This window comes from Lasioglossum baleicum, chromosome 4 (assembly GCF_051020765.1).
Source record: "Lasioglossum baleicum chromosome 4, iyLasBale1, whole genome shotgun sequence".
In the NCBI taxonomy this organism is placed as follows: domain Eukaryota; kingdom Metazoa; phylum Arthropoda; class Insecta; order Hymenoptera; family Halictidae; genus Lasioglossum; species Lasioglossum baleicum.
The window spans coordinates 1,004,942-1,012,120 of NC_134932.1; the positions used below are offsets into that span (position 1 = coordinate 1,004,942).

Sequence of the window (7,179 nt, forward strand, 5' to 3'; positions counted from 1 at the left end):
ATGCATTGAAATGTGCTGGTTTTTTTTCCTAGATTTTTTCTCTACTTTGGGCCCTCATATTATTAGTTATAAACATAATCTCGTTAACCTCGTAACCAGAGCGCAGTGTGTTTAACCTTCCTCTTTAGAATAAGCCCTCACTCAGCCCAAACTTTGCTCAAATAAGGACGAAAACCGACAGCGCGCAAACCCATGTTTCGAGCCATTTTTCTAGTGAGATTCTAGTTCCTTTCTAGTTCCAAATCGAGGGTAGACTACCCCCTTAAGGGGCTAGTCTACCCTCGATTTGTAACTAGAAAATACCTAGAATCTTACTAGATTTTGGGTCGAAAATATGGGTTTGCGGCCAGACGTTGATTGACCTTATTAGAACAAATTGTGGGCTGTGTGAGGGCTCATTCGAAAGAGGAAGGTTAGACGCAGCGCGCTTTTCTCACGAGGTTAACGAGATTATGTTTATATCTAATAATATGATGCCCTAAAGTCGAGAAAAAATCTAGGAAAAAATCCCGCAGATTTCAATGCATTTTCTGTCTCTAATAGACTTTTTTGGCTTATGAGATGAGAAAGGCGCGCTGCGTTGAACCTTCCTCTTTCGAATGAGCCCTCACACAGCCCACAATTTGTTCTAATAGGGTCAATCAACGTCTGGGCGCAGATCCATGTTTCGACCCATTTTTCTAGTAAGATTCTAGTAAATAGCAAATATCTAGCAAATAACTAGAATCCTACTAGAAAAATGGGTCGAAACATGGATCTGCGCCCAGACGTTGATTGACCCTATTAGAACAAATTGTGGGCTGTGCGAGGGCTCATTCGAAAGAGGAAGGTTCAACGCAGCGCGCCTTTCTCATCTCATAAGTGAAAAAAGTCTATTAGAGACAGAAAATGCATTGAAATCTGCGGGATTTTTTCCTAGATTTTTTCTCGACTTTGGGCCATCATATTATTAGATATAAACATAATCTCGTTAACCTCGTGAGAAAAGCGCGCTGCGTTGAACCTTCCTCTTTCGAATGAGCCCTCACACAGCCCACAATTTGTTCTAATAAGGTCAATCAACGTCTGGCCGCAAACCCATGTTTCGAGCCATTTTTCTAGTAATATTCTAGGTATTTTCTAGTTACAAATCGAGGGTAGACTACCCCCTTAAGGGGCTAGTCTACCCTCGATTTGTAACTAGAAAGGAACTAGAATCTTACTAGATTTTGGGTCGAAAATATGGGTTTGCCTCCAGACGTTGATTGACCTTATTAGAACAAATTGTGGGCTGTGTGAGGGCTCATTCGAAAGAGGAAGGTTAGACGCAGCGCGCTTTTCTCACGAGGTTAACGAGATTATGTTAATAACTAATAATATGATGGCCCAAAGTAGAGAAAAAATCTAGGAAAAAATCCCGCAGATTTCAATGCATTTTCTGTCTCTAATAGACTTTTTTGACTTATGAGATGAGAAAGGCGCGCTGCGTTGAACCTTCCTCTTTCGAATGAGCCCTCGCACAGCCCACAATTTGTTCTAATAGGGTCAATCAACGTCTGGGCGCAGATCCATGTTTCGACTCATTTTTCTAGTAAGATTCTAGTTATTTGCTAGATATTTGCTATTTACTAGAATCTTACTAGAAAAATGGGTCGAAACATGGATCTGCGCCCAGACGTTGATTGACCCTATTAGAACAAATTGTGGGCTGTGTGAGGGCTCATTCGAAAGAGGAAGGTTCAACGCAGCGCGCCTTTCTCATCTCATAAGCCAAAAAAGTCTATTAGAGACAGAAAATGCATTGAAATCTGCGGGATTTTTTCCTAGATTTTTTCTCTACTTTGGGCCATCATATTATTAGATATAAACATTATCTCGTTAACCTCGTGAGAAAAGCGCGCTGCGTCTAACCTTCCTCTTTCGAATGAGCCCTCACACAGCCCACAATTTGTTCTAATAAGGTCAATCAACGTCTGGAGGCAAACCCATATTTTCGACCCAAAATCTAGTAAGATTCTAGTTCCTTTCTAGTTACAAATCGAGGGTTGAACTACAAATTCTGCAGTGAATTTTATCTCCAAGTCCTAACCACGTGTTGCAAGTAAAACGTAGAGTAGGCTACGTTCTTCGGTACCTTCCCCGAAGCTTCTGATTCTCTCCGAGAGTATCCATCTACATCCATCCTACAACTAACTCTTCCTTTTTACTTATTTTGTACGCATTCGAGGCGGGAAAATTAAATGATAGATTTTATTTATTGTAGTATTTGTAGTAGTTTTCCTAGACTGCGGATCTTTATGCAAAATAAAAATTGTCTGCATCGATTGCAAGAGATAGAAACTAAATTGAATGTTACTTCTTCCCTCTTAACGGGTCTTTATGCAAAAAAATTCTCATCGTATAAGGGAAAAGAAAATTGATATTTTTTTATTTTTTAATACGCCGCAGGGGGAGTTGGTGAAGACATAGGGACTGTGATAGGGACAATGACATAAGGAATAATAAATATTATAATTTTTTATTATTATATACTATGCTTTATTATTGGAAATTACAAAAATTTACAATCTTTACATGGACCTAAATCTACAGAGTGAGTCACCTAACGTTTGCACCTCAAATATCTTTGTTGTTTCGAAAGATACGTAAAATATGGTAAAGACAAAGTTGAATGGTACATTGGGGCTGACACGATGCTAAAAAAATTTTGTTTTTATGTCATTTTTTTAGAGATATCAAGGTCATCTTGACTTTTTTAAATGGAATGAGGTATTTTTTAATACATCAATCGATGCAGCTGGACATTCGTTATAAAAGAGTACTAACCTATGTACAGTCAGCGGCAATAATAAATGGACACCCTTAAAAATCGCACAACTTTTTAGAAATTGGTCCAAAGGACTTGAATTCTTTTAAGATGTTAGACCGGCTAGTTCGCTAGAGAATAAGTAAACAAAAATTTATTACGATTGCAATTGGTAGTAATTATACAAAATATTAAAAAATGATGTTTTGACAAATTTTTTATCTGGGCCTGTAACGATAATTTAAAAAATGCGTTTTATAGATTTCGGTAACTTATATGCATACTGAAAATTTCATTGAAATCGGTCAACATTGCAATGAGCTACATACGTTTAAAGATGAGAGCTTAAGGGTGAAAGTCGCAGATTTTCAGCCTTGCCAGGGCATTTCGCCCTTACGTGATCATCTTTAAACGTTTGTAGCTCATTGCAATGTTGACCGATTTCGATGAAATTTTCAGTATGCATATAAGTTACCGAAATCTATAAAACGCATTTTTTAAATTATCGTTACATGCCCAGATAAAAAAGTTGACAAAACATCATTTTTTAATATTTTGTAAACGTTACACAAGTATGTAAACGCTAACGTCTTAGTACGACAGTAATGGTGTTTTAGAGTTATTTAAATTGAAATATCTCGTGAACTACTAACTTTTCGACATACATAGGTTAGTACTTTTTTTTACAACAAATGTCCAGCTGGATCGATTGATGTATTAAAAAATACCTCATACCATTTAAAAAAGTCAAGATGACCTTGATATCTCTAAAAAAATGACATAAAACAAAATTTTTTTGGCATCGTGTCAGCCCCATTGTACCATTCAACTTTGTCCTTACCATATTTTACGTATCTTTAGAAACAACAAAGATATTTGAGGTACAAACGTTAGGTGACTCATCCTGGATATATTGTGATTATTACACGTTGTTGCCTCTGCTTCCCCAAACTTGTGGCCCGTAGTACGTTCTGGCATAGGCGGGATACCTCAAAAATACAAAGAAAATCAGTAATGTACAATATATGTATGTGCATTGAATGGCATAATTAGATATACGTACCACGCGAAAAATTAGAGGTCTTCCTCTTCCCCGGTTGCCGCAGCTTCCTTCTCCTCCTTCCTTGGATAGCACATTATATTTTTCCTCCGTTCTGTAAATTAGATTTTCAATTACACAGTGAGTAAATGTGAGTATTTAATCTTCTTCGCTTATTTCTCATCTCAACGAATTTTCTAATTTCTGGTGCTACAATTACAAAAGGTCTTCTGATGTTTTTCATCAACTAATATATCTAACTAATTCAAATATTGCAATGATATTAATAAAAAATCGATTAAAGTTGAACGACAAACAAAAGAATGTACTACCAGAAATGAAAAAATTCCATGATGAGAAGCAAGTGAAGAAGATTAAATACTTGCCTTACTGAATTGGTTTTAGCCATCATTTTGCCGATTTAGAATATTGTTAAGCTAATTCTAATCTGAATGGCTCAAAGCTGAATTGTGTTGGATTTGTCTAAAGTGATAAATGATAATAATGATAATGAAAAGAGAGAGTGATAAAGTGATAAAAAAAAGTGATAAAGAAATAAACAATTTACTATTTTGGACTCTATTTGCATTGAAGTGAACATACTCGCCCCGTAGCACCCCATACGTGATGGCACATGGCACTGTCGCGTGGTGTGCCGACAAGCGTTCTCACGCTTTTTCACGCGAAGATTTTGGGAGACATTTGAGCAAAATGAAACCGATTAACCAATATAAATATGTACACATACCTTCCTTCCACGTAGTGCACGTAATCCAAGTAATCCACGTAATCACATAATCCAAGCAAGTCAATCTAATAGTCAAATAGTCAAATGCCGCAACGCAGACCGCACTCGCGAGTGTAACGTGTAACCACAAAAAATTTCAGTTTAGGTATTTTTACAAGGATTAGGTATTTACCAGAAAAAAAGTGATGAAAATAAATTCAAAAGGCTCGAAAAAATAATACAATTTATAACCAATGTCCTTGTCAAAGCATTAGTGATCAAAACATTAAACGACAATATGTATCTCGAAAGTGAAAGTGTGTGACATGCGGCGTCCTCCTGACAACCACAGATATTACGACATTTACGACCAATTACGACCGAGCTAAGCGAACGAGAAGTTGAGAGACTTAAGGGTGTGGATCCCCAGTTGACCTTGAGGACTTTTCGATGGTCACGCCAAAAACGAAAGAGCGGCCGCTAGTAGAACCTAAGTAATAACATTTTCGTCCAGTAGGGGAGCTGGGTACATTGTCTGCCGTCACTGCATCAGTAAGGGTGCGTTCCGTTTCACGCTTCAAGCGCATACACTGTATAGTGTAGTATAAGAGTAGTACGGATCGCAAGGGTTCGGTAGCTGACAAACCATTTCTCTATTATATACATTTGGAACCACTACGTAGTCTCAATCGCTAGATAAAAGATCAATCTAATACGTATGGTGTCTAAGATGGCCAACTTTTGCGTTTTCGAGGCATAATTTTAATTATTCGGCAGCAAGATGTCTGTACCGCGCGGCGCACTTACACACTCACCGCTCGGGCAGCGTGTACGTGTGCCTAGGCGGATCGCAAGGGTCCGGTTCTAGTAAAAGTACGTCTCGCTAATGCACATTTGGAGCCCCTACGTAGTCTCAATCGCTAGATAAAAGATCAATCTATTGCACATGGTGTCTAAGTTGGCCTAATTTTGCGTTTTCGAAGCGTAATTTTCAATCTTCGGCAGCAAGATGTCTGTACCGCGCGGCGCACTTACACACTCGCCGCTCGGGCAGCGTGTACGTGTGCCTAGCCGGATCGCAAGGGTTCGGTAACTGACAAACCATTTCTCTATTATACACATTTGGAACCACTACGTAGTCTCAATCGCTAGATAAAAGATCAATCTATTGCGCACGGTGTCTAAGATGGTCTACTTTTGCGTTTTCGAAGCGTAGTTTTCATTATTCGGCAGCAATATGTCTATTCGGGAGGCTCTGCAAGCAGGCTTGACTTTGACCAACCGTACCGCGCGGCGCACTCACACAGTAACCGCTCGGGCAGCGTGTACGTGTGTCTAGGCGGATCGCAAGGTTTCGGGAAGCTTCAAATCATTTTTCGTCCTTCGCCGCCTCCTGCACTAGGTACCTATACTATATCTATATCTATACCATGCAATACCTTCCTATACCTGGTATAGCATAGAGCACTAGGGTCGTTACGGGGAGCTATGGGGAACAATGCTGGCATTGCCGACAACTACTGCAAACCATTTCTCGTCCTCCGCTGCATCCTCCGCCGTATCTTGGGGTATCATGGGGCCTCGCCGTCTGACGACGTAGGAGGAAAATCAAATAATTTCAATTTTCGTCCGGCGTAGGACGAAACAGCGTTCACTTCAAATAATTGTCATGTCGCCAATTTTGAAGTATCCGTATTTTTAAAAACGGGGCCGTAAAGAGGACACTTGGGGCTATATTATCATAATTTTTTTTTTCAATTTTCTGGCGGTATGATAGCAATGCGCCTGTTTAAAAAACAATTGCAAAATAAACTATGAAAACAAATATTTTTTCAACTGAAATCATTTTTATTAAATACTCTTATGGTTACACTATGATATAATTTAATGAAAAACTTGTGACTTTGGGTATTCGGATAGTTTTTTCATATTTTCTTAGTTTTAAAAATCTTAATATTAATAAATGTGGATTCGAAATAATCGTTTATCTCGCACTTTCTAAAACCATTGTGACCTTATTTGTGGAAAAGTAACATAAAGTCGCAAATTTTTGGATTATAACCAAATAAAAATCGGTGGCACCATAGGGTCTTAATAATATGTATACAAAAAAAATTAATGATTAGCTTTGCATTTTTTATAATTTAAAGTAATGTACTCACCGCACTGAGTAATATCTACACTATGAAACTTTCGAAAATCAAGGAGTGCATATACGCAAAAACAACAAAGAAATGAGACAAAATTTTTTCCTTCAAATGTATGTCACAGTTCTTTCCAATGTCAGTGTTTGGGTTAGGTTCTATTACAATCTATGATCGATGCATTAATACTGTAATGTATTTCAATACACATAGATTTTTAAAAATGACATAATAAACGAATTATTGCCATGTTTTGGGGATTTTGCACCACTGTACGACGTACGATAGCGTAGCGGCTGTAAAACATTGGGCATGCAAATGGTCGGGTCATTATTGGGCGATCGACAGCGAAGCTATTTTCCAGAAAGCTGTTTTTAACGCGTCCTACTCATAATGTTTTACTGTAAAGTACTTTTTAATTTAAAACAAGTCAACACGTCATGTCCGATAAAGTGTCGACTTCCAGCTCAATAGTAATGACCTG

General features: G+C 38.1%; 1 long non-coding RNA gene across 1 annotated transcript; it reads right to left on the reverse strand.

Annotated features, from left to right (window-relative positions):
* Positions 1-2,501: 2,501 nt before the first annotated feature.
* Positions 2,502-4,960, reverse strand: LOC143207793 (uncharacterized). Its single transcript, XR_013008760.1, has 3 exons — positions 4,573-4,960; positions 3,849-3,939; positions 2,502-3,774 (listed from the first exon to the last, which is right to left on the reverse strand). It is a non-coding gene; the product is annotated as an uncharacterized LOC143207793 (long non-coding RNA).
* Between the last annotated feature and the right edge of the window lie 2,219 nt (positions 4,961-7,179).